At 42.4% G+C, this 27,071-nt stretch overlaps 1 protein-coding gene across 17 annotated transcripts in view; it reads right to left on the bottom strand.

Moving 5' to 3' along the window:
- Positions 1 to 27,071, bottom strand: part of EPB41L3 (erythrocyte membrane protein band 4.1 like 3) — a 219,037-nt gene that overhangs the window by 161,743 nt on the left and 30,223 nt on the right. For 13 of the 17 annotated variants that reach the window (XM_053248617.1, XM_053248625.1, XM_053248627.1 and 10 more), the window contains exon 1: positions 9,512 to 9,659. The exons of 1 other annotated variant lie outside the window; for it this stretch is intronic. The gene's annotated coding sequence lies outside the window, so the exon portion shown is untranslated. Of the gene's footprint in view, positions 1 to 6,024; positions 6,216 to 7,266; positions 7,375 to 9,435; positions 9,453 to 9,511; positions 9,660 to 27,071 lie in introns of those variants that run through there. 3 more of the 17 variants (XM_053248621.1, XM_053248618.1, XM_053248619.1) reach the window with 3 other exon arrangements.

Below are 27,071 nucleotides of genomic sequence, written 5' to 3'. Positions count from 1 at the left end.
TTTAACAATGGATTTTAACACTTAAAAGTGTTAACACTTTTAACACTGGAATATATTGGGAGAAAGGTTTAAATGTTTTTTTATTTTTTAGAAGAAATGTTGAATATTCATATTTTAACTGTTAATGTTCTAATCATATTTTTACACTCAATAACCAGATCAATAATTCAAAAATGACATCATGCCCAAGAGAAACAGATTCAAATTTACTATATATGGTAATTATTCAATAAAATGAATAATGATGCACCAGCACGATGAGACGGGGGGCAGGGTTGTGCCCCTGTCACATGAGAGAGGCATGGGTCGCTATCTTGCCTACTCCTCCATGTAGCTGATATCGGCCAATAGGGAAGGAGGTGGGTCGATGGGGTCCCATCTACCTCCATTTCCATTCAGTCGCTCCGCAGTACCCAGCCCTTCGCCCTGAGGTAGGATGGCTCTCCCTAGGAGGCGGTCCCACACAGGAGTACCACTCGCACTCTGGTTACTTAGGTACCTCAATGAAAGTCTTATTCTGTTATAATACATTAATAAAGTGGCCCTATTTTACTCCAACTATACGTGTCCTGTTTTCATTGGGGCTGGGGGTGCAATGAGTTTTGCTCTGGGAGACAGTATCAAGACAGTGTGTGTGCACATGAATTCAGAGTGTGGCCTTCCTGTTTCAACCTGAGCGGGATCTAAAAATTAACTGAGTGGACATCAAAAAACGTGTGAGCACATGCACACCTTAGAGGGAACACTGGTGGGGACTGGGAGCTTTAAGAAACAGGAGAGCAGGTCCTTACTTGCTCTCTGCTGCTCCATGCAGCTTCCTGCTGGAGCGGCGTGCATCCCAAGTACCCAATGTGGTGTCAGCACACACATGGCATCCCCTCATGCCTAGACTTCATGTGCGTGCTGGTGCCATGCGGGGTACTTGGGGCGCATGCCACCCCAGCAGGAAGCTACATGGGCTGGCTCTCCTCCTTCTTAAAGCTCCTGGTCCCCGCTTCTAGACGGTGCTCAAACCACTGTTTGTGCATACCCCTATTTCCTAGAATTGATCATAAAGTGTCTCAGGGCTCTTTCAAATTCCTGCATGGAAAAAATGGTTTTGAAGGAATTAAAAGAGTGCATCTCATGTAGATAAATCCACAAGTAACGTCTGAAGAGTTTGCTATTTTTCTGCCCGAGACTGTTGCACCATGTATTTTCAAACTAACTGAAGGCCCGTTAAGAATGGTAGCCAGAATGACAGGGGACAGGTTTTGGCATTGTGTGTCACTTTTCTCCCTCTTCACTTACACTAGTCTCCTTTCCCTTCCTTTGCCCTTTCTTTCTTGGTGCCTGAAATATCCCTTCCTCCTCTTCAGCCTCCTTCATTCCCTCTTTTCCTTCATCAAGTTATCTTCCTGCTGCTCCTCCTTTCTCTTCAAACCTCATGCTGCCTCTTTTTTTCTCTCCACATCTGTTTCTTCCAGAGTTTTCTTATAATTCTGTTGTTCTATTATTTCTTTCCGCTGCCTTTCTCTCCCAGTACTTCTTCCTTACCTGCATTCGCTTTGCCTAGCTCTCTCCATCCCAGTGAACTACTTTTCCATCTCCCCTCCTCTTCTTTTCCCCTCACACTGCTATGTAGCCTTCATCCCTTCCCTCTTCTAGGTGCTTTGCCTGCTGCTCAAACACAGAGCATTCACCGTGCAAGCATTCCCAGAGCCACTGCTCCATTGAACACAATGTCAAGTGATTAAAGGAAATTAAAGTTCTGAGGTGTTGACTTTCTGTTGGTGAGTGAAGGATACATCTGTTTCCTCCCTTCCCTACCTGTCTAGTACAAGCAGGTGTTGGACCAATCTGACCAGCAGGAGGAGGAAGGAGCAACCTACCCTGGCTTTGCTAGCTCACTTCTCTTCCTGATTCTCTTCTCTTCCCCCCATGAGGATATTGCTGGGGACTAGTAGCAAACCCACCCCTTCCATGAAGCCTGGCTCCTAAATTTTCACCAAAATTTTTTGCCAAGACTTGCCAGAGCCCATGCTAAGTGCTACTAGTCACTTCCAAGGTACTACACTGTGCCACCTTCTTCCTCTATCATCACACAATCACTGCTACAATGCCTTCTCAATATTATTCAGACCACCGATTTTCCTAATTTTAAAGTAAGTAATGTCACTGTTTTTCACAAAGTAAGATAATTATGTCCCTTTAGGTTTTAATTTTAAACCAAAGCTAATTCAGAGATATATGTCTCTTCCACGGTACATACACATTCAGAATCACGACACACAGACATAATTAGCATATTTTCTTTCTTTCTTTCCTGAGACAATAAAGAAACATTCTAGCACTGCTAATCTCTAACTACTTGAGCAAGATAAAAACTTATATAAAACAATATACATGTGGGTTGCATACCTGATGTCCAAGTACCTGCTCATCAAGTTCTTTTTAAATCCTTCAACATTCCACCCTTAAATACCATGCTTGGAAGAAAGGTCAACTAAAATCAACCTAGCTTACTTCTAAGCAGTGTTTGAATACTTCAGTTTCAAATTCAGCAAGGGGTTTCACATTATTTGAGTGAAGCCTTTGGACTAAGAGCACAATTAAAAAATGGATACCCTTTTGTGAAATATAAAAGACTTGTTCCAAAAGGTTCCAAAGAGTAGAAAATCCTGGGAGAGATAGTGTACCCTTAAACTGAAAGTTATTTTTCCTCAAAAAAGAACTATAATATCTACCAGAAACCTTACATGTCATGTCCTTCAGTCTACTTATAGCAGGTCTCTCATACATTGTGTTCCAATACACAAAAACAATCTATTAGAAAACATAGTTCTCAAGGAGCTTACCCAAAGTCTTACACATTATAGCAATATATGAATACTGGTAGAAGCTATTCTCACGAGCAGCAAAAACTGGGCTAGGGAAGTCCAGCCTGGTTTTCGCTGCACGTGAGAACGGAAGGGAGTTGTGCAGCTGCTGGCAGCGAACCCTCTAAAGCAGCCCACCGCTTAACCCGGGTTTTGGGCACGAGCACGCCCAAAAACCAGGCTAACTGATTGTGTGTCTGCCACGGCTGCTTGCACAATCGGGGGAAAGCGGGGCTCCCAGTAATGCACTGCACACTCACACAGTGCATTAATGGAGCTTTGGGGGGTGGGGTGCTGCACGGCAGCGCTTCCCTGCACCCGACCCCCAGAGCTGCCGGGCGAGCTGCAGGCAGCCCTCAGGAGAGCTGCTGCTCATCTGGGTGGGCAATTCGCCCACCCAGGGAAGTGTGAGAGATCCTTTGTGGGGAGGCTTGGGAAAACCCACTCTCCCCGTAGACCTCCTTTTGGTGCTTCACATTGCTTGCGTGAAGTGCCTCATAAGTAGCGCTGATATCTGTTGCACTAAGCACAACAGTTTACCAGAGCATGCAAAAGAAATTCACAATTTAGTTTTACTGAGTCATCCTAGACAAGTTTATTCAACTGGCTGACATCCAGACTGTTACTGATGATGAGTAGCCCCACTGAAATTAATGGAAGTTAGTTGTGATTCATTTGTCCCATTAATTTATTTCCAGTGAGTAATTTATAGTCTGGATGTCAACCACTAAGTTTAGTGTTACTTACTCCCCAGTAAGTATGCTTAAGGTTGTCGCTTTAATTTTATTTTAAAATTGTGTTGGAATCATTAATGTTTTAGTGGATAAAATCCTTTGATTTTTGTTCGTTGGACAAAGTATCTCATAACCACTTTATCTCAGATCATTTGGATGGCTTAGGATGAACTGTGACCAAACTTTGTTTGATAACAAACTAGTTATCAAATTAAATGGTAATACCTATCTTAAAAACACAAGCATTTGTAGGTGGACACAAATGGCTATACCTGCCTTGAAAACATCTTACATCTGAAATGACAACCCAATTTCAGCTTCGCAGACATCAGATACATTACATTTCTCTAGAGGCTTCTCTCCTCTGATGCCTATAGTGACAACCATTAGTAATGGTAGGAACTAGAACAAAAAGCCTGCAGGACTTCACTTGCCCAGGTCATATGGATAAATCAGATTATTTCTTCTTATATGTCAAGAGTGCCGGAGAACACCACAGAATTTTTGCCATCTGCAAATGTCATATTAATATAACAAAAGCGATATGTGGTATCAGTAGCACAACAAAATAAATCATCCCCTCAAGTGTTACCTCTTTTTAAACTATAAATATCTGATTTATCTTTCATCAAGATTTGCAGTCTCTGCATGCGCAGAGGCCAAGTAAGTGACGGAGCTGCACCGCCACTACTGCGTGCGGGCTGCTGGGAGGAGGAAGCTGCCTGGGACAGGAATCGCACTGGTACGGACCTGTGGCTGTACTTCTAAAGTTGCCACTCACCACCGCCCACCAGCACCACCCTGAACCGCCAGACTAGTCCATGGTTTAGCCGAATTGGACAGAACTGGTTTGCCAGACCACAGACTGGTTCAAATTTGGATCATGGCCGGAACCATGGCCCGTGCACACCTGTACATAGGATTGTGCTGTTAGTAATTAGCTGCCTGTTGTGGAGTTAAATTTCAAATTGGCATTTCTCTCATCTTCTCCATCCCAGCACATATTCCATGTTGTTTTTACAGCTTGTATGCCCTTGGTGAAACCAATCTGTCAATATTACTAGGATACTAACACAACTTAGTAAAATAATCTGTACAGAACACTAATCCACAGTTCTATTTTCACATTAGTAACATTTTCACTTAGCACATCTTCACAAGTTGCATGCCCGTGTGTATCTTTAGTTTATGACAAACAAGGAGTTTAAGGCCTGGAGTTTAAGGAGAATACTTTGAAATTCCACAGATGGCCGTATTGCTTAATTTGTATACAACTAATAATTTGCAATAACAAAGTTAAAGTATTTCTTTCTACAGTTAAACCTGTGTATGGACTCAAAAGCCTGCATACAAAACCTTATTGAGGGAAGTAGGTCTACTTGAAATAATGGTACTTGTTGCACAGCCATTTTTGCTGTGTATAAAAACTCTTCATAATCTGTACAAAGAGAATCGACACCAAACTGATGGCACTTGATCAATCAAGAGAATATTCTTAATGTTAATCACACACACATCACTTTGACTACAGTTCCATTACAGCATATGCAGAATCCTTAAAATACATTGATTTTACATTGTTGGCATTTCACTCATACAGATGCATGTATAGGTGCATGTGTATTATGTAGATTTGTACAATGTACTTCATCCTACCAAAATGTCTTCATGAGCAACCTTCTTTCTTTGGTAAAGAAACACTGTTTCTTGCTAAAGAAAATAAGCATTTCAAAACTAGTTTTATTAAATGGATAATCAGCATGTTAAAATCGTATTCATTTCAAAATGAATGCACTTAATATTGTCCCAGACACATTCAGGGAGATCAAAACATACTTTATTGGCCATATTCACATTTGTTACCAAACAACAAAGTTGTCAGACAAAAATCTAATACTGGAAAACATTGGAAGATGGCAATGAAGTAGCAGCTTTATCTGCTGTCTATTTCTCATATCTCACACGTACGTACTCTATTATTTTCTACTTGCCCTTCCTTCAAATTAAGAGTCATGAGGCAACAGGAGGCTCATTTGTTGATCAGATATTATTTAATATGGCAAAAGATGGCTCAGACAGTCTGTCTCACTGCCCCACCCTCATTTCCTTGAGCCAAAGTGATGTCATGCCCAAGCTAGCACAACATTGCTACAATTCTAGTTGTTTCTGTCTCCCCACTCTGTCCTCCCACAACATTAGATTACAGCAGCAGCTAAGATCCCATCAGGGTTACCTTACAACATGGCAGACATTTCCTACAATAGCAATTAATTTTACAAATCACTGGTTGTTGTAATAATGAGGAGATGCTTTAAAAATTGAACCACTCTAAGTGACATCAGTGTTGATGGCATCAATGTAATTAAAAGTATGATCAATGTTTAATTTTTCACAAATGTATCTAAGATTACACTTTGCTTCTATCCATTTACCTCTATAATTACTAGAACAGCCAACCATACTGTTCACGTGAAAACTAGCAAAATAAACTAGCAGTCATTCCTTTTCCATTCTACCCAGGACAGTCTGTCTCTTTGCCATGATGTTTCAATTTTACTTTCAATCCAGAGCTCCTAGTTTCAATTCAATGAGGCCATTAAGTCCATGATTAAGAGAATAATAATCTGAAATATAAAATGGTTTTTTAGAAAGTTGACACATATGGGGTGATGTAGCAGGAAAATAACATTTGCTGTTCAGCCACTATTATATACTTTACTTTGCAGTGTACAACACAGATCAGCAACTATACTTACAACTATATTTTTAGCCATTAAAAGTCACAAGTTACGTTTAATGTAACTGAAATATAACACCAGGAAACCAACATCCAATCCTATACATGTTTGCTCTAAAGTCCCACTAAGTTGGAATTTACTTCCCAGTAAATAGTGAAAGCCTAGGATGGCTGAAGGACCAGCCTATAACACCTATATTCACTCTGCATTCATTCTCAAAGAAGTTATTAAATGCTACAAACAACTGACTATGGATTTTCACTACCTTTTCTAGAACAATAAGAAATGTCATCAAATCATCTATTTAGTTGCTATGACTGTTACATGAAAATGTCTATTAGTCCTGCAAATACAAGTTTGAGTGATGTCAAATATAAATCAGCTGAGAAACACTAGTCAAGTAATAACTACACAAGTTTTAGGAAGCTATGACACCAGCTACAAAAATTATGCTGAACATTTAAATGTCTGAAGTAATATTAAAATGCAAACACAAAACACCACCCCATCCTAAGCTAATCAACATGTAATAGGCACAATCTTCTTTGCTCATAAAGAAGCTAAAATACACTTAGCAAAAGTTTTACGGCAGAACCACACCCTCTTAAAAGTGTGAACAGCTTTCTTGTAGAAGTCCGCAAAGCGCACCACTGTTGGGAATGCACTATGTAACACAATATACAATACTATGCATCTAGAATATCTATCACAGGATGTAGAATTCACTGCACCAATTATCTCTACAGACAAATAAAGCCATAATAATCAACCACTGAGTCATCCTTGAAGTAGATCTTTACTCCCAAACCAGGAAAGCAACAATGCTAACCAGGACCCGTGATTTAAAATTGTTCGTCTTCTTCCCAGCCAGCTTGTCTGGCTCTCCCCTGCCTCTCTCCTTTTTCTTTCCCCCATCCCTATATGCCTGATTAATACCATCTGTCTCCTTCGATCTTTCCGTTTAAGCCCGCAGGAGCCTCTTCTTTCCCAACTTTAAACTCCAGTCTGCAGCCGAGATACAGCCATAGGGGACCTTGGGATTGGAAATGCAAAAAGCAGGAGGAGACAGCGCTTCCACTGCAGAGGTCCAGATCTACAATTTACCATATAACCACACCCACCGCATTGCAGAAGCCATGAGCAGGGGAGAGGCGAAGTGGGGAGGGAGGGGAAAGAAGGAACAAGCAGGAGCCCACGGGCCAGAAGAGGCATAGCAAGACACCGAACTGAGTTTTGTAGCCCACGTCTAGAAACTCAGACAGGGCAGGGACAAAAGGAGAAATCCACACGTGTCCTCAGCAGGCTCTGCAAAGGAGCAGCCAAGTTGAAAATGCCCAGCAGGTAAGCAGTGGTGAAACACTGCCAAGTGAAAGGACTGTAAGAAAAGCAACTCTGGCCACATGGAGTTTGAGAGTGTGAGAGAGAGATGAAGCCACTTTCCCCACATCCTGGCGTTATCCTGCTGTGCTGCTACTGCTGTTTCTGCTGCTTCCAAAAAACTTATACCACAAAAGTTTATCTTAATTTTAATTTTCACATCATATCCATATTATCCTCTCATTTCACTTTCCTAGTGCTAAATAAAGGATTGGCAGGAATGCCCAGAATTATACTTGTATAAGAAATGCAAATAGTCAATCAACCTCTACGATCTTGAAGGAGAATGCTCTTCTTGCAGGAGAACGTCTTTCGAGGCAACCCGGGAGAGACAAGCAGGGCTGCGGGTTGCTGCCAAAATAACTGAGTGGGAGGTGGTCGGCAGTGATGCCAACTGGGCAAATCCTCCCCGTGCGGAGCGGAGCGAACATACAGCGGGCTGGGAGAGAAACAACTCCACGGGGAGAAAAGAGGTGGGCAAGCCGAGGCGCGTCAGGGAGGGAAGTGGTACCCAGGGAAGAGCACATGCGGCTCTCGCTAGGTTGGGTGGGCACTTCCGTGCAGACCTCGAGCGCAGCAACTGGTCTGGGGCCTCTCCTCGAGGCCAAATAACGGGCTCGCCAAGGGCAGGGCAGAAGGGCAAACACTGATGCCGGCGGCTTGTTATCTGCAGGTTTTGTCTGCGGTTTTTGCTGAGTGGCCCGGCCCCGTCACAACGTGTGTGGTGGCAGCAGAGCTGGTTAGGTGTTGGGCAAAAGTGAGAAAAGCAGCCAGCCCAACGCGAACACTCTCCGCGCCCGCCCGCCCCAACTTTTACCCGGTGTGTGCATGCACTTCCCAACAGCTGCTTCTTCCTCCTGGCATTGCTCTTGCCCTAGACAGGAGGAAGAGTGCACCATTCCGCTCCATGCAAAGTGGTTCTCTGCTTGCAGAACGCCGGAGCCACGGAGAACTCCCAAGGGGAGGCGCTGCTGCAGAGCCGGAGCCGTGGAACAGCGACAGGAAAGGTCAGCCCGCACAGACGGCTGCAGACTACAAACGCCACCTTTCCCTCAGCCATTCTCAGTGGCATGCAAAGGGGGACTCTGGCCATTCCTTGGCTGGCGCCCCGCTGCAGCCGGCCCTAGACGCGGGCCGTCTCTCCGGGCTTCGGTGGTGCAGAACAGAGCCTTGCCTTTCTCGCCGAAGACCTTGGGCATTCCCTATACTACCCCCGCCACTGCTTTCAGAAAGCGCCCTTCACTCCTCCTCAGCCCCATCTTAAGGGCACACCGCTGGAGAACATGTTTTCCTACGTCAGCACGAAGCTCTTGGCTAGCACTAGCAAATGCAGTAGACAGTTCATCACCGTCTAACCCAGATCTCCCGCGTCCTCCTACTAACACCACCAGCTGAGGAAATCAATGTGACCATCACGAGTCAGGCCACAAAACTGCTGCCTCGTTTGGAAAAGAGACTCTCCTTTAAGTCGCTCTCTCAGCTCCCGATGCAGAGGGCGCAGACAGAAATGTTCGCCCCCGCCAGCCAACCCCCCTCACACGTCTTTGCGTCTTGCAGACCGAACCCTTTTCCACAGCGTTCCTTCCACCAACAACTGTTAACTTAAAAATGGCTTCTAGGACATACATCACCACAGAGACTTAAATAAATCTGAACAGAAGCGAAGGCCCCTTCCCAGAATCTCGCCCACCCACTACCCCCACCGCGCGCGCTCACACACACACACACCGGGCTGTCCCTCGCAGAAGACAAATTCGCGAAACAATAAAGGCAGTAATAAGCAAACGCAGGAAGGTGTGTGTACCTGGTCAAAAAGGGCGCAGCAACGAAAGCAAGACCCGGGGTTCGGGATCGAAGTCTGCTCCCAGCACGTCACAGGGACGTGCAGCAGCTGCAGCGGCAAGAGCCACGCGTCAGCAGCAGCAGCACAGGCAGGCTCTGCCTAGGACGAGCCCTCTGCAATTTTCAGCAAATCAGAATTGTGCAGGCGCCTTCCTCAGACCCCGGGAACGGAAAGGGGGCAGAAGCTGGATCTTGCCAGTTTCTGAAACACCAAGGAAGGGGGAACTCTTGCCATTTAAAAACAGACCATATCTTAAAGGTACATTTGATATTTATTATTAATTTGGCGGCAGTTGGTGCCAGATCCAAGCATCTGCATTGCTGATCCCCAAGAGTGTCTTTTTTCTGGCACCAAATGCAATTGGCTGCCACCAAATTAATAATAAATATCAAATTCAACTGCATTTACTGTGACTATTTCCAAAATATTCAAATGGTGCAATAACATCATTGCAGTTCCATAGCATGAAACCACAAACTAAACTGTCAACGTGCAACCAGTTCAGCACAGCATCAGCACCTCAGTCCTAAATACATATACATAGAAGTAGGTCACCATGATTTCAGCTGAATGTATGTCCAGGTCCATGTGATTAAGAAGTGGTGGCATACAGCACTTGGCATTTATGTATTACTTTGAATGTTCCAAAATACACTGCATATCTTTTCTTCTTGTAATCTATGCAATATTCCCATAAGGTAGGTCAATACTGTTCCCAAACTGGGTGAAGGGGGAGGAACTAGTGGCTTGCCTCTGGACACATAGTGAATTCAGGGCAGAAACAATAATTCATAGCTCAGTCTGCTACACTAACACCGTATTTTAGAACTACAACCAATCCTAACAGAAGAAAGCTACACCACACTAGTTTTCTATGAATTCTGCTAGTTTTAGGATAGAACTCTGTACATAGAACATAATGAACACAGTGGGCAACATCCATACTAAAGTTAGTAATGACTGATTCCCATTTAAGTTAATGGGACTTCTTGGTAGTCATGATTAACTTATCTAATTGATATCAGTGGTTTTTAGTCATTACAAACTAGCCTGGATGTTTCCTAGTATATTTGTACCTGTTACATATAGACTGTGTATATTCAGTAATCCAAAAACCTTTGGTTTAAGATGAGTTAAGCTACTTTACATTTTCACTCGTGCCCTAAAAAGAATGGAAATTGCAAGTAAAGGTGCCCATCTTAACCTGCGCCATATGAGCTGTAAAGACTTTGTACAGCCTGGTATATGATGATGGCTTTAGAAATGAGGCTCCATGCACCCACACTTTGCCTTGATCAGAGATGCATTAGGCAGAAATTCATCAGGAGCATCTCTAGGAAGCAATTAGGGAAATTGTAAACCGAAGGTTTTTGGATCACTAAATTTCCAGGTGTTTTAAAAAGGGAAATATGATTAGACACCATGGGGAAGAGCTTTCCCAAACCACAAAGTAGAACTTTCTGATGTTGAACACCAAAAATGTTTGTAAAACTTTCAACTAAGATAAAGTCACACAGCCCCTTGAAAAAACACAATTAAATGAAATTAGTGGATTTAGTAATAGTGGTAGTGAGATCCCAGCTCATGATTATTCAGGAGTGAGTAAGGACACAACAAGAAGCAGGTGATTTGTGTTCACTTTAAATATGTACTTCATTTTTTTATTTTTCTTACACTCACACACACCCCACCACCACAACAATAATTAAAAATAACAAATGTTTAACAACCATGTCCAAAACTGCAGATTATCTTCCCAGAAATTTCCCATAAACCTCACAGTTCTCTTGCTTAATTTAATTTCCTTCAGGATGGTGTTATCAGTAAAATATTGTAAAAGTTGTACACTATACTGAATGCCTTTAAGTAATGTAGGCATTCTCTCTCTCTCTCTCTCTCTCTCACACACACACACACACACACACACACACACACTCACTCACTCACTCACGGGCCATTCACACAACCTACCGGGTGGGCAGGTGAAAGGCTTCTCAAACTTTGCCTTCCCCCAGATGATCACTGGTTACTTGGTGGGAGCACGGAGCATGCTCCCACATGATAAGCTTTTCTCCATGCCGTGCAGAGCAACCAGTGTAGTTCTTTTAGCACAGGAGTAATATGGTCTCTCCTAGATGACCAAGAGACCAAGCTGGCCGCTGCATTCTGAACTAACTGTAGTTTCTGGACTATGTACAAAGGCAGCCCCAGACAGAGCACATTGTAGTAATCCAGCCTAGAGGTTACCAGCATATGTACCACCGTTTTGAGGTCATTCATCTCAAGTAACGGACACAACTGGCGTATCAGCTGAAGCTGATAAAAAAAACACCTCTGGCCACCACCTCAACCTGGAACACCAGGGAGAGGCTCGTATCCAGAAGCACCCCCAGACTGCGTGCCTGATCCTTCTGGGGGAGCGTGACTCCATCCAGAACCAGCAGATCAGAATCGTCTCCCAAGTTTCCGACCTCACACAATAAGTGCCTCCATCTTATCGGGATTCAGCCTCAATTTGTTATTCCTCATCCAGCCAATTACTGCCTCCAGGCAAGCATTTAGGGAGGTTATGCCTTCTGATGATGTTGATATGGAGAAATAGATGTGGATGTCATCAGCATATTGATAACACCCTGCATCAAATCTCCTGATGATCTCACCCAGCGGTTTCATGTAGATGTTAAACAACATCGGAGACATTATGGAGACACCATAGGAAAGTTGAGGTTTTGAAGAACAACAGTCTCCAAGGGACACCATCTGGAATCTGCCCGTGAGATCAGAACAGAACCACTGCAAAGCAGTGCCTCCCAACCCCAATCCTCTCAGACGTTCCAGAAGGATACTATGGCCAATAGTATAGAAAGCCGCCAAGAGATCCAAAAGGACCAACAGAGTCACATTCCCTCTGCCAATTCCCAACTGGAGATCATCCTTCAGGCCAACCAAGGCAGTCTCCACTCCATAGCCCACCCGAAAGCCAGTTTGAAATGGGTCTAGATAATCATTTTCCTCCAAGATCGCCTGGGACTGGGAGTCCACCACCTTCTCAATAACCTTACCCAGCCATTGAAGGTTGGAGACAGGCCTGTAGTTGCTTACCTCTGAGGGATCCAAGGCAGGCTTCTTCAGAAGTGGTCTACTTATTGGCTCCTTAAGACGAGGAGGCAACCTACTCTCTCTCAGAGAAGAATTTATAATCTCTACCAGGCCATCTACAACAGCCTCCCTGCCAGATAGTATAAGCCATGTTGGGCAAGGAGGACAGGTGGTAGCCCACACCATTCCAAGCAACTTGTCCATATCCTCAGGAGTCACAAACTGGAATTGATCCAGAGTTATCACATAAGAAGAGCTGCTGGACACCTCGGCATCAGACTCTGTAACAATTGTGGAGTTTGAATCTCAGCCTGAATATGAGAGATTTTGTCCACAAAAAACTAATTAAAAACATCACAGTGAGTAATTGTTGGTTCCAAGTACTGATTCTAAAGGGAAGGGGCACACATTAGCCCTGAACAACTCCACCGGACATGAACTTGCGGACACGATACAGCAAGAAAAGAATTGCTTCTTTGCTGCACGTATTGCCTGAGCATAGATCTTCAAATGTGCTCTATGTAGTAATCTGTCAGATTCGAGTCGAGTCTTTCTCCACTTGCTCTCTAGTCGTCAACCTCGCCGCTTCAGCTCCTGTAGTTCTTCCGAATACCAAGGGGCCAGTTTCGAAGCGGGTCGGAGAGGACACTTAGGAGCGATTGTGACCACTACCCTGGTGAGTTGATTATTCCAATTCTCCACCAGAGTGTCAACAGGATCACAGCAGCGCGAACACCAAATCCCTCCAAGGCTTCTTGGAATCCTATTGGATCCAATAACCTTCTTGATATGATATGAGCCTGGGACTCATTGTCCTGGCCTCCGTGAATCCCACAATGTACTGTGTGACACACGTGATGCATTGCAGGATTCTCCCAGGAGACGGGCGCTGAAGGTGCCCATCTCTGTGTCCACTGGGGCTGAACATAGCCCCAGCAAATACATGAGTAGTTAGCTCGGGTTAAGGGAGCACTTGCTCCCTTAACCCTGGCTAACAGCTGGGTTTGAAAGTGGGGCTACGTGGCACTGCTGTTAATGGAACTGCCCCAGGGTGATTGGTAAACACCCCAAAAATTGTGTGTGGGGTTTGTGTGGGGAAATTATCTCTGGGTAGGAAAGTTCCACATCAGATTAAATGTACACAAAGTTGTGGATCCAGGAAATAACTTGACTGAGGCAAGATTGAAATTTCAAAAGTCAAAATAAGGGAGGGATACATTGAGAAAAAAAAATGTGTGGTTAAAGCAATCCTATTAATGTTACATTCAACTGCAAGGAGGCGTTTTAGCATAAAGTCCTGATTGTATGAATTCCTAGGCAAGCTAGAGAAAGAGGCTTAAAGAAAGAGATAGAGATGGGCCCAGCAAGGGACAAACATTCATATTACCTGTGCTTCTACTTACGCAGAAACTTTGGAGCTACCTGAACAACTGAGGGACCTTGTTCTTGAGATGTGGGCCCAGCAAAAGCCAATGCCTAAGATGCGGGCCCAGCAAAAGCCAATGCCTTCTGCACCCGAATCTGTGGAAGCTTTGACTTGGACCAACTCACTCCACCTGATAATATCCACAACCTTCATTTTAAAAAAACCCTTATAAAAGCCCTTTCATCCTTGTCCTGCTGACCAGCGAAACAGCTTGGACCACAGCAGTGGCCAGCCACATCTTGAGTCAGAACGCAACTCAGAAGCTCCCTCTTCCCAGCCACGAGCTGGTGCCATGGCACCCGTATGGATTCATCTCTATCACCTAACTCCTCCTATCTTCTCACCCCTGCTTCTGACCAAGCTATCCTGGAGGAACGAGGTCCCTCAGTTGTTCAGGCACCACCAAGGTTTCTGTGCCAGTAGAAGCTCAGGTGATATGAACGTTTGCTCCTCACAGGGCCCATCACAATCCCTGCTCCTTTTTCTTAAATCCAGCCACCTCCTTCTCTAAGCCTCTTTCTCTAGCCCGCCTAGGACTTCATACAAGACTGTTTGTTTGTTTATCTGCAAGTGTTTCACAAAACTATTTGTGATCCTTGATTCTGCAGATACTCTATGCTTAACCTATGGAACTAGTTGGAGTATAAGGAAATGTGAAGCAGATGCTTAGGAGTACTTTGTATCTTCAAGCTGATAGCCTACTATTTTCAATTAATGTTAATTAAACAAACTTCAAAAACCCTAGATAAGTCTGCTACTTATGTTACCTCATAATCACATCAATACAATTTAATGACCTGAGATCATTGGGTGTTGTGATCACTGGGTGTTGTGACCATTGGTGCTGTTGAAGCTCAGCAAATGTTGATTTGACTAGTGCCTGGATGGAAGATAATTAGCTTTCTAAAACAAAACAATATTTAACCTAGACAGAGGATTTTGAAAAAATGGAAAGCAATAGCAAGGCTCAAAAAGGATAATTTAAGATGTTGCAGTAAGAAGCTTGTTTGGCAAGAGGTTCTGTATAGCCAGACTATTTAGATTCATTCTCTTTCTCCTTGCGATATATACTTTAGCTTATTAAAAGGAAGTTTTCTGCCATCCATGACTCATTCAGTTTAGTCTTCTGAATTTTACTGATTGTTTTTAGAATATCTTAAGTGCTCCATTCTTTAGTCTCTGGGTGGGCAACAGTTTAAATTTATTTTATATATCACACATAAAACTCAACTTTATACATATGTACAAAATTCCACTGTTAGTGAGAACTTTAAAAAGTGACTGACATGAGAAGGAAAATGACTCAAAGTAGTCCACTTGAAATTGAAAGGACAAGTTAGGCAGTGCCTAACTTCTCCTTTTAATTCCAGTGTGACTGCTTTGAGTCGTTTTTCTCCTCATGTCAGCCACTGATGTTTTTCTCCTCATGTCAACCAAAGTACACATTATACAGGTCCAGAATCCAGAGAGAAAAGTCGTAGCATGTGATTCCACAAGACAGTGGAATTGAATCAGGAATACTAATGGTTTAATGAAATAGATCTTATTTACAGAGAGGCCAGTGGAGACTACTTTCAATGCTCTTGCTGGTCAGCCTCCACTCCAGGACTGGACTAAAAGCAACTCAAGCACCATTCAAAAGCTGGCGTGGGTCAAGGAATGGATTCATCAAAAATACCACAACAGGAAGCCCATTTAGTCCCCCACTTATTTAAAAACCTGAAATGCAGGAGGCTGAAAATCTGACCATAGTAGCAACAAAGATGAAGTGTGCTTAAACTTTTGTTAATCATTTTTCAGATCAAAATAGCCCTATGTCTTATTACTCCCTCAGGTAAACAGTTGGGGACAGCAATTTTGATCAGAAAAATGGCCCACTGAGAAGAGGTTGAGCACAATCATGCTATACTAGTGCTCTGATCAAAATCTGCAGTCCCACCACAGCTGCATTTAGGGTTTTTAAGGAGTGGGAGAGAAGTGTTGGGAGCATATAGTTTGGTCAATAATCGACCAGTGATTGCTTCCTGGCCCCTTAAAATGGGTTAAGAAGATTTTAGGCTTGCAGCTTCTCCTTCCTGTTTTTCCAGACCCCTGACTCCACCAACCAGAGCCAGATGCAAAACAGTTGATCGTGGAGTGAATATACACTTGAACTTAGGGAACCAGGTGCCTACAGCACATGCTGTATTTGTTTTCTCAGTCCATTCACACAAAACTCCACTCCTAGTTTCCCCAGAAGCTTTATTTACTTCAGCAGCCTAATAGATGGGAAACCTTTTGGGGTTTTGCTATTGTTAAACAATGGGAAATATAGAAACCAAAACAAAACGTTGCCAATCTACTGCCAATCACCCAGAGATTTGCCAGTCTTCTATCTCAATCTACCTTCTGTCCATACCTACTTTTAAAAAAAAAGACCAATGCATAGTCTCCAAACTGTGACAGCTCATGACATTTTTCTGCCTGAAGCAGAGCATAAATGGTGTCCCTCCATTTCCTCCCCTTTCTCTTTTTCTCCCCTATTAAAATCACACTGTCAATTGCTTTTTTCCTTTGAAATTTCTGCATTTTGAAGTGGCCCACTTCTCACTCCTTCATGGTGGGGCCTTATCTCTAAAGAAGAGCCCTCTTCAGATTTTCATAAAAGGGGACACTGTATTCATGTACAGCATCCTAAGAGCACACATGTAAGCCCTGCCCTGACGTGCTCAAAAAAGCCTCCCCACTCGCTCACGTTGTCCACGTGTATGCCATTTATCTGAAAAGGCAAATTCACCAGCCTTTTGAGCACGGATGGAAATCATATCTATCAAGCTTATGGTATTTGCCTCTTCAGAAAAGCTTGATAAGCATGGACAATACACTCTTGGGATGCTGTACGTGAGTCCAGTATCCCTTTTTATGAATGTCTGAAAAGACTCTTCTCTAGAGAGAGGTCTGAAGAGGGCCTGGCTAAGGCCTTCAAGATTTCAAGGGAGACTCAGGCAGCACATTTTATAGTTCCTAATTCTTATTTTCAAGTTTTCACAAGCATGAATACAATAAAGTCACAATATTTTTGTAGAAGAAGCTTATGAAAAGCTCCTGGCTAATATCACTACTTGAAGTACAGCACTGGCTAGCACATTGCCATTGACCCTTTGAATCCCAGACTATACACACGTATCAATGAAATGATGAGGAACATAACATGTTCTTATTGTTGAGTTCCTGGTTGTTGGCCTGTTCCTGGTTCTTGCATTATAGTTAAGGCATACAGTGCTTTCCTTTGTATAATATTATAGTATCTAATCTCCTTTCTGAGGTAAACAAATAATGTTGTTCTCATTTTCAGTACTCCACTTTAGCACCCCCACCCCCCAAAGTTGAGATCACTGGTCTGGACATAATGTTCCAAACGAGCATTAGCTATTGATTTGTACCACAGCCTTATAATAATTGGCTGTTATTTTCCATATTATTCTTACTGCATCCTAGCTGAGAAGTGGTCTTCAATGTACTGTCCTCAATTAACCTTCTAAGCTGATGCTAGAATAAGTAAAGAAATTAAAGCTGCAATCCTTATACTGTAATATTTATTCAGGAGTAATTCCCATTGAATTAAGTGGGACGTGTGCATAAATATGCTTAGGATTGTGTTTGTTGCGTGTATATTCAGGACTTTACCTGATGCTTAATTTCTAAGACATAATGCCATATGAGACTTGGCTGTCTGTGATCACAGGAGGGCATACTTGCACATTCTCAGAGATACTTGTGTCTTCAGAATTGCTTAATAAGTTTTTTTCAAAAATTGCTTAATAAGTCAAGATCGTGCCCTGGCATTGAAAGCAGATTCTGAAATTCTGAATTTTGCTTTTTTACCTACCAAGTGTTCTCTATAAAGTATTCTCTGTAGTTCATTAACTATGGTATTTTGCTATATTACCAACTACTTCATTTTTTAAAATATAAAAAGAAAATATATATTGAAAAAGTCAGTCAGTCAGTCAGTCAGTCAGTCTCTCTCTCTCTCTCTCTCTCACACACACACACACACCCCTACCATACCACAAGAACTATTGTCACTGTAAATTGGTGCAGGATTGTAACCTGCTGACGGGGGAGCATTAATAATCTCCTCTTATACCTTTAATTACTCCCGAAAGTTTCATTATTAATGACTTTAAAAATACTCTGCCATCTTTTCTTGATGAATCAGACAGAAAGTTAATGCAATTATCAAGAAATGAGAACTATCTTGGATACCATTTTTCAGAATGAAGATAAAATCTTAGCATGCAAGTGCATGGGTAATTTTTCCCGTTTTGCTCACTACTTGCTCAATATATCCTCTTTTTAAAAAGCTTATTGTTGCTTCATACTGTATATATTTGGAAAGTTTGTAGCACCTGAGGCCAGGCACAAAAATTTGTCTTACCCTATGCTCCTTGTGCAGGCCAATCCCCTTTCAAAACTAGCCCTTGCGAAGTTTGAAAGTGCAAGGGGGACAGGGAGGAGGGAAGATTGCCAGTAGCCTCCTCTTCTCTCCTTGTGCTTCTTGCAAGCTTTCCAAGGACAGTGAGGAAAAATGCTTCTTTCAAAGTTTGCAAGAGTCAGATTGGTCCAAAAGAGCTGTTCCAATGGGGGGGGGGGCGCTTGCCATCCTCCTGATGCCCCAGTGATCTACTGCCTGTGGCAACTGCCTCACCTTGCCTCATGAAAGGTCTGCCCATATGTGTAAAGTTAACCTTTTGCCATTTACAAGAACTGGACTACAATGGAAGTACTATGGAGAATTTTCTGAAAGTATTATATTGAAACTAGCATACACAGAAGTCTTCCCAGAAAAAAAAGACTCCAGAACACAAAATGATTTGATGCAACTTAAAACATTAACAAATACCCTTTCAATCTTCATTGCACAAGTAACTATAGGAGCTATTAAGTAAGATCTAACGTGTGGCTGTATCCTTTACTTTATTAGTTTATGGGATAGGCAACCTTTGGCACTCCAGCTGTTGTCAAACTACACCTCCCATCATTCCCAGCCACAATTTATTGAGGCTGGGGATTACGGGAGTTGTAGTTCAACAACAGCTGAAGTGCCAGAGGTTGCCTAACTGTCATATATGCTCTTCAGAAAATACACAGGATAATTTATTGCATGCAAATTTACTAATTAAGTGGCAATATAATGTATCTTTCACTGTTTTATGCAATTTATATTAACAAAAGTGATCTACAAAACTAGCAAAAGGGCAAATAATGTGATGGTTCTCTCTCCCCCACCACCTTTTTTGGATTAATTAGATTCTATCATCAGATCCTATCTCACCCTTTTCACAACATGTAACATCTGGAATGTGACAAGACTGATGAATGTTCAACTATGAATGGGGCAGGGACTTCACATCCTTGCTTAGTTCAGTTGGGTAGGCTGGGAGACCCTCAGCTCAAGTTTCCACTTCAAACAGTGATATAACATTCCAGAGCTTTAAAAAAACAACCCATCTAGAAAAAAGAAATACTTAATTTTGTTTAATAAGAAATAAAGAGAAAATATTAATAAAATGACGACTACTTGGAAGGACATAGAAAAGATACAAGTCCTTTAATAATGATAGTGCCTGTGACATTTAAATGCCTGCTAATCTTAAATACAAAACCACTGCAAATGTTTCAATTTACCACATCAAAATTAAATATCTCCCACCCTCTCCACCACCTTGTGTTAAGAAACTTGAGGTTTGTTACTAAACATGTAACTGTTCAACTGAACGTCAAAAAATATAAATGAACAGCACTGTAGTCTTACAGCCTGCTCCTATGCAGAGTTATGCTAGAATCAAAAGAAAATCAATGGATTTAAGCATACCCTAATTTTGAATAATATCACAGAGTTAAAGTACTTTGTAAAACTACTTTACTTTAAAAGCCAGGTCACTTGTCCTATTGTTTTATTCCGTTACCTCCACATAAATGCATTTAAAGCAAATATCTTCTTGTCAGTTACTGGAATCCTAATGCATGTTTCAGCTTTTGGCTAGACAGATGTAATGCTTGCTCTACAGTTCTTCAGCTGTGGAATGGCTATTTGTGAACTGAGTGCTGTTTCACCAGTCAGTAAATATAGAGGATATTCATCACATAATTTTTGTACTGAAGGCTCAGGGGTTTTTTTGTTCCTATTTTGAGTGGACAGAGTGATTTCAGAAGAGCTTGACTCTGCAATTCTAAAGAATAGCTCAGCACCTTCTAAAAATATTTTCAAAACAACAGAAGGAAAGCTTCTAAATTCTGAGCACCTTTGAAGCCTTTCTTATATTGTGGAGGCAAATATCTATAAAACTCAGCCATCAGATGTACAGATGGCACAATAACAGCACAATTAGTTTCTCTCTCTCTCTCTCTCTCTCTCTCTCTCTCTCACACACACACACACACACACACACACACACACAATATATTATTTTACCATCACTCATTCTTTTTTTAATGCCATTTATTTCAAGATCCTTGCTGAAGTACATACTTGGTGTCCCTTGAAGATAAAGGGAATTGCATGTACCAAGAAACTTGAAAATAACACTTGCATAATTACGGTCTTTTCCATAAAGCCATTTTATGTTTTGTCTGCATTACAGATATGGATGATTTCTCTCCTTTTACTTTATATTCTAGATATCATATTCCTTGTCAAGGCAAGGACATTATGAAGCGTTTTCACTTGTGGACAAATGTTAAAAACCGGATTATTTACCATTTGATCCTTCTGTATTTACCTGCAAACAAGTCCCACTGACATCAATTGACTTTAAAAATCAGGGTGCTTACATTTGAGGTGCCAGTTGTTAAACTTTCTGGTTGGTTTGTATAAACAGTAATGAAAGAATATTCTAACAAGTGTTTGGATCAAGTGACTAATTAAAAAACACAAGTAAAATTTGGTTAATTTGATTAAAGGCTATTGGTTTGTGCTCTGCCTCTGTTGCTGTCTCTGCAAGTTTGAATTCACCATTACACTGGAATCGAATACCCAGGCTAGAGAGAGCTGAAAGTGCTGAATTATACCGTAAATGACACCTCTAGCAGGACATGCTGACTGCTTGCCTGCCTCACAAAACAAAAGCAAGGCCACCATACTTCCAAAGAATGATGTTTCCACAGAGTATGATAAATGCAGAATACCAAAATGAAAGCAACTGACGGAAGTGCAACAGAAGAGATATAAAAGGAGTAATTATATAAGTGGATGAGAGTATAATCTATTTGTTTTATCTACAGCTTATTTTATATTACATTGTTTTATAATTTATATAATATAATATAATATATTTTTATTGTGAACCACCCAGGGATATTGTGAACTGCCCAGGAGTTATATATGGGGCAGTATAAAATGTACTAAATAAATAAATACATAATAAATAAATATTGGTATTAATTAGTATCTACTTAGTCAATCTTCAATATAAACAAATATTATCTGTATGCCAGTTTAGCTGTAATGACTCTGCCAAAGAATCCTGACAAGCACAATCTGGTTAGTGAAGGTGCGTGCTGAACATTCCCTGTTAACAGAGACTGAGCTCTCTTCACAGAACTGCAGGTCCCAGGGCTCCCTGGAAAGAGGAAATTCCTGTAAAGCCAGCTTAAATTTGTATTACAACTAAACCTAAAGTGTTGGTCAGATCTGTCATAGCAACATAGGAAACTGCCTTATACTGAGTATATATACCGACTATTGATCCATCTAGCTTAATATTGTCTACACCAGTGATTCTCAAACTTGGGTCCTCAGGTGTTATTGGACTTCAACTCCCATAATCCCCAACCAAAGGCCACTGAGGCTGGGGATTATGGGAGTTGAAGTCCAATAACACCTGAGGACCCAAGTTTGAGAATCCCTGATCTACACAGACTGGCAGTGGCTTCTTCAGGGTTGCAGACGGAATACATCTTAGCCCTATCTTGGATATGCCAGGGAGGGAAAATGGAACCTTCTACATGCAAGCAAGCAGATGCTCTTCCCAGAGCACCTCCATCCCCTAAGGGGAATATCTTACAGTGCTCACATGTAGTCCCCCATTCAAATGCAAACCAGGGCAGATCCTGCTTAGCCAAGGAGACAATTCATGCACAAGAACAGCTCTCCTCCCATTTTGGACCTTCCCATGTCAAGGAAACTATCCAATTCTCCCAAAGCTTTATTAAATGGAAGATTCAGCTTGCAACAGCAACCTTTTAATAGGAGAGATTTCATGCAGTACAAGCACTTGACAAAGTTGGTTTTAAAAAAATGCTACTGAGTCAAGCATTCATTTAATCTTTTTTTCTTAAATATTATTTAATACTTCCATACTGATGTTTCTCAAAGATGCACTAAACAGGCATGACAGAAAGAGCATGTTCACTGTACACATTTATATCAGTTCAAGTGGCCTCGCTAAACAGTTGTTCAAACTCAAGTGCCTGCTTCAAAGTATGGACTTGGACTATACATTGCATAAAGAAAAGACCAATGCAAGCTCCTCGAAACAGTTATCCCAGTGTACCACTATTATGGTACAGTTTTTAATCTGCAAACAAACACAGTATAATATGCAGGGTTTGACAGCATTGCACACCTTTCCTATTGCTACTATTAGCTGCAGGTTCTGTGCCTTTTCTTGACCATTTCTTGTTAAAGCTTTGTCAGCCCTTTGCCATCTAAAGCACCTTATTATGGTCTTCCACAGTGATATCTGTAGTGGACTGGCATGAATAAAACATGGCAATACCCATGATGAGCTGCTTCACATGGCACATAACTATTATGGGGAGACCTGTGCGCCACATGGCAGCTGCTTCATCCATCAAGTGTAACAAGGTATATGGTGGCATGGAGAAAATACCTCTCTCAGCATGACTCACTGATGTATACAGATAGCTTGCTGTGTGGACAGAAGCCATTGAAAGGGGTCTCCTCACAGCAACAGTTTCATGTAGACCAGGGGTTCCCAACCAGTGGTACTTGAGATGTTGCTCAATTGCAAATCCCATCATCCCCAGCCACAATAAATTGTAGCTGGAGATGATAGGAGTTGTAGTTTAGCAACATCTGGAGTACCATCAATTGGGAACCCCTGATGTAGACAAACTTTTAGATGGGAAATCCTCTTGTGTGACTATATAACTCCACACTGATAACTTTCTAGACTCTTGAAGGCAGTATGGTAGAGCTGTCTGTTATTTTTTTAAAAAAATGATATGTCTTTTTTTCTGTTTCACCATATCTACTTGTTTAATTTTTAGGTGTAAGTTTTATACTTAAAAAGCCAGGACAAGGCTCCATCAGGGCGATCAAAATACTACAATAGAAGTGTATTGTTTGATGTTATTGTTGTGGACACTAAGAATAGATGCCCTTGCCACAATACCTGGAGGACTTGTAGCACTTTTTTTAGCACAAGAAAGGATGCATCCATGTCTACACATTACTCATACAGCTCTTTAAAAAATAAATAAATCAGAGTACCCTTTCTTTAGCAATGAAACCAGAAACTGCTTGGTATCTAAACTAGTCAATTTCACATCTTCTTTGAATCCTATAGGTCTAAACAGAACAGGTGCAATTTGAAAAATTGAATGTACAGGCCTCCTCGCTCACACATAGCAAGGTTTCTCCTCTTTTTTAGAAAAAAAATATTTTATTTTCAACAAATACAGCACATGTGTAAAAACTGTGCAGCAATGGAAAAGAACAAAGAATAAAATATAAGCCAGAAATTAAGAGCCATTTGAGGTTATATGCAAGTCCAGTGTTAAGGAGAGATTGTCGGTTGCTAAGCATGCAGGTACAACTTGATGGGAGACAATTGAAAACAAAATTCAAGAAAGAACATCAAACCGACGATCCCTTATTGACATATTCAATAAACGGAAACCATATTTGCAAAAACTTGTCTTGTTTTTGTTACTCCTAGTGTTTTAATCTGTCCCTGCCTGGAGGGGGTGGAGTCAGATAGGGCTGAGGGAGGCACCACATTCCTTTGACTCACATCCTGTGTCTCAGTTGGAAGACTACTCTCTACATAAGAGGTGAAGGCCCGAGAGCATAGCGAACAGGGATAGAAAACAGGATGTTAGAGTTTTGCAGGAGTTTAGCGGGAAGTGTGCAGGGGAGCCTGGAACAAGCCCCTGTGATCACAAGGAGCCTGGTGGAGAAGAGAACGCAAGTACAAATCCCTCCCTCATATCCCTCTTATTCTAGGGAAAGGCTGTTTGGACAGTTAAATAGCTGAGCATTACAGCTGAGACCTATCCTTCTAATAAATTATCTAATAAACAGATAAAAATAAACAGATAATAAACTACTTCTAATAAACTATCTCTAAATACTGTAAACATACAAAACAGTATGAAGATAGAAAGTCAGCAGGGGAAGGAAACCTTCCCAGTGAATTGCACAGAGTGCCACTATTTGCCCCATGGGCAGAAGTCATGGGTGTGTGCTCGGTGCAAGGAGCTCCTGGCCCTCAGGGAGCAAATCTGTTCCCTTGAGACCAAAGTGGCGGATCTGGAGAAGCTCAGAGAGAAAGAGAGGCATGTGGATGAGACCTTCAGGGACGTGACAGAGGCATCCCACTCCAAGGCTGGTAGCTCCTCTGCTGTAAGGAAGAATGAAGGTCTTGGGCAAGGACGACATCAGTCTGAGGAAGCGGGAAATGAAGGGACCCCTTTCATGGATGATAAGCCCATATCCACTCGCACGGGGGATACTCGTCTGAGGGGTGGGGGCCTCCTTGTAGTGGCTGATTTGATCATTAGAGATATAGAAAGATGGGGTTGTGACTAGCGTGTTGACCACACGGTGACTTGCCTGCCTGGTGCAAAGGTTGTGGACATCACGCAGCCTCTAGATAGGCTCTTAGGCAGTGCTGGGGAGGAGACAGCTGTCATGGTGCACACCGGCACCAATAATGTGGGGAAATGTAGTTGGGAGGTATTGGAAGCCAAATTTAGGCTGATAGATAGCGTATTGAAGTCCAGGACCCCCCAAGTAGCATTCTAAGAAATGCTACCTGTTCCACACACAGCTACAGTGAGACAGGAAGAGCTGAGGGGTTTCAATGAGTGGAGGAGATTTTGGTGCCGGGAGGAGGAATTTAGATTTGTTAGGCACTGGGATACATTTTGGGGCAAGCAAGACCTGTACAAATGGGACGGGCTGCACCTGAACCAAGATGGAACCAGACTGCTGGTGCTTAAAATCAGAAAGGTTGCAGAGCAGCTTTTAAAATGAAATAGCCGACAGGAGCCGGGCAGTATCTGGTTTGGCAAAAGTCATCCTTTAAAGTGTGAGGTTGCAAAGGATTCAGATAAAACAGAAGGGGACAGAGCAGTACCGCATAAAGAACAGACAGGAGCCTGTGCCAACTGGCCAAAGAGTCAAAAGAAAGATAGCATACATCAGGTGAGAGATTCAGCATACAGGTGCTTGTATGCCAATGCCAGAAGCCTCTGAGCCAAGATGGGTGAGCTGGAGTGCTTGGCTGCTAACGCAGAAATAGATATAGTGGGCATATAAGAAACATGGTGGAACAATGAGAAACAGTGGGACTCTGTTATCCCTGGATATAAACTCTATAGAAAGGACAGGGAGGAGGGCTTTGGAGGTAGAGTAGCACTGTATGTTAAAGAAAGGATAGAATCTAACAAGCTAGAAAACCTAGGTGGACTGGAGTCCTCCACAGAAACCCTGTGGGTGACAATACAAGGCCTGAAAGGGAACATGCTACTGTGGACATGCTATCGCCCTCCAGATCAAAATGCCAACAGTGACTGGGAGTTGCAGTAGGAAAACAGGGAGGCGTCAAGGGCTGTAATAATGGGTGACTTCAATTACCCACACATAGACCTGGTAAATTCATAGTCAGATAATGGCAAAGAGGTCAAATTTCTAGATACGCTAAATGACTGTGCCCTAGAACAGTTGGTCTTGGAACCAACCAGAGAGAAGGCGACCTTGGACTTAATTCTGAGTGGCACCCAGGACCTGGTGATTGATGTCAGTGTCATCGGCCATTTAGGGAACGGTGACCACAGTGCGATCAAATTCAGCATGCATGTGGGGAGAGAATCACCAAGGAAGTCTAACACAGACATTTTGAATTTCAAAAGAGGAAACTTCTTTTTCTATCACCCTTTTTTTAGAGAAGTGGGTGCTTCGGTTTGCACCTTTTCTATGGCTTGGCTCATGAGCTCTTTGCCTGCTATCATAATTGGTTTAGAGTCACCACCCACTCTGAGCTGGGCCTTGGACTGATTTGAGACATCGTGACAGGAGGCTATACTGATGTTTGACCCAGATGGTGTTTGACCGGGTGGTCTCCCGAGGCTTCCCCACCTCCTGCCAGCCTCCCCTCAGTCTCAAATGGCCCACTTTTGGCCCATTCCGAGCTGCTCTGAGCAGCCATTTTGGAAACCGCCACACATGTGTACTGGCCATCTGTGAAGCCAGTGGGAAGAGAGGGAGAACCTCAGGAGATATCCCCCCCCCCCATGGCCACGGCAGCACACCAAGAGGCCCCACAATGATGGCAAGTTCGACATGTTTTCATAATTTAAAAAAAAAATCACCGCCCACCCCACTGAGCTGGTTCGGACTCGAGCTGATCCAGCTCTAGTGTGCACAGAAATGGACCAGGCCCAAGTAGGTTCAAGTCCGGTTCTACTTTAACAAAAAACCAGGTTTTTTATTGTGTGCACACCCCTAACAGGGTTGTTAAGTTGATTGAACAAAGTTATTAAGGTTTGTTACTTAATGATTCCCAAATCATAAACAACAGTCCTGCTCTGAGTGAAAGATCATCCTAACAGACAAATAACAGTCTCAAGCGTCCAGTAAGAAATACAAACTAACCAATCAGTCTACAGAACTGATATATGACATGAACATTCTAAAATCTACCACAAGCCTATACACAGGTATATAGGCAATACATCGGTAACAAGAACAGAGACAATGTATAT

The sequence above is a fragment of the Hemicordylus capensis genome, chromosome 4 (genome assembly GCF_027244095.1).
Source record: "Hemicordylus capensis ecotype Gifberg chromosome 4, rHemCap1.1.pri, whole genome shotgun sequence".
Taxonomy (NCBI): domain Eukaryota; kingdom Metazoa; phylum Chordata; class Lepidosauria; order Squamata; family Cordylidae; genus Hemicordylus; species Hemicordylus capensis.
The sequence above is the reverse complement of the archived record's forward strand: the minus strand, read 5'-3'. Positions and strand labels throughout refer to the sequence as shown.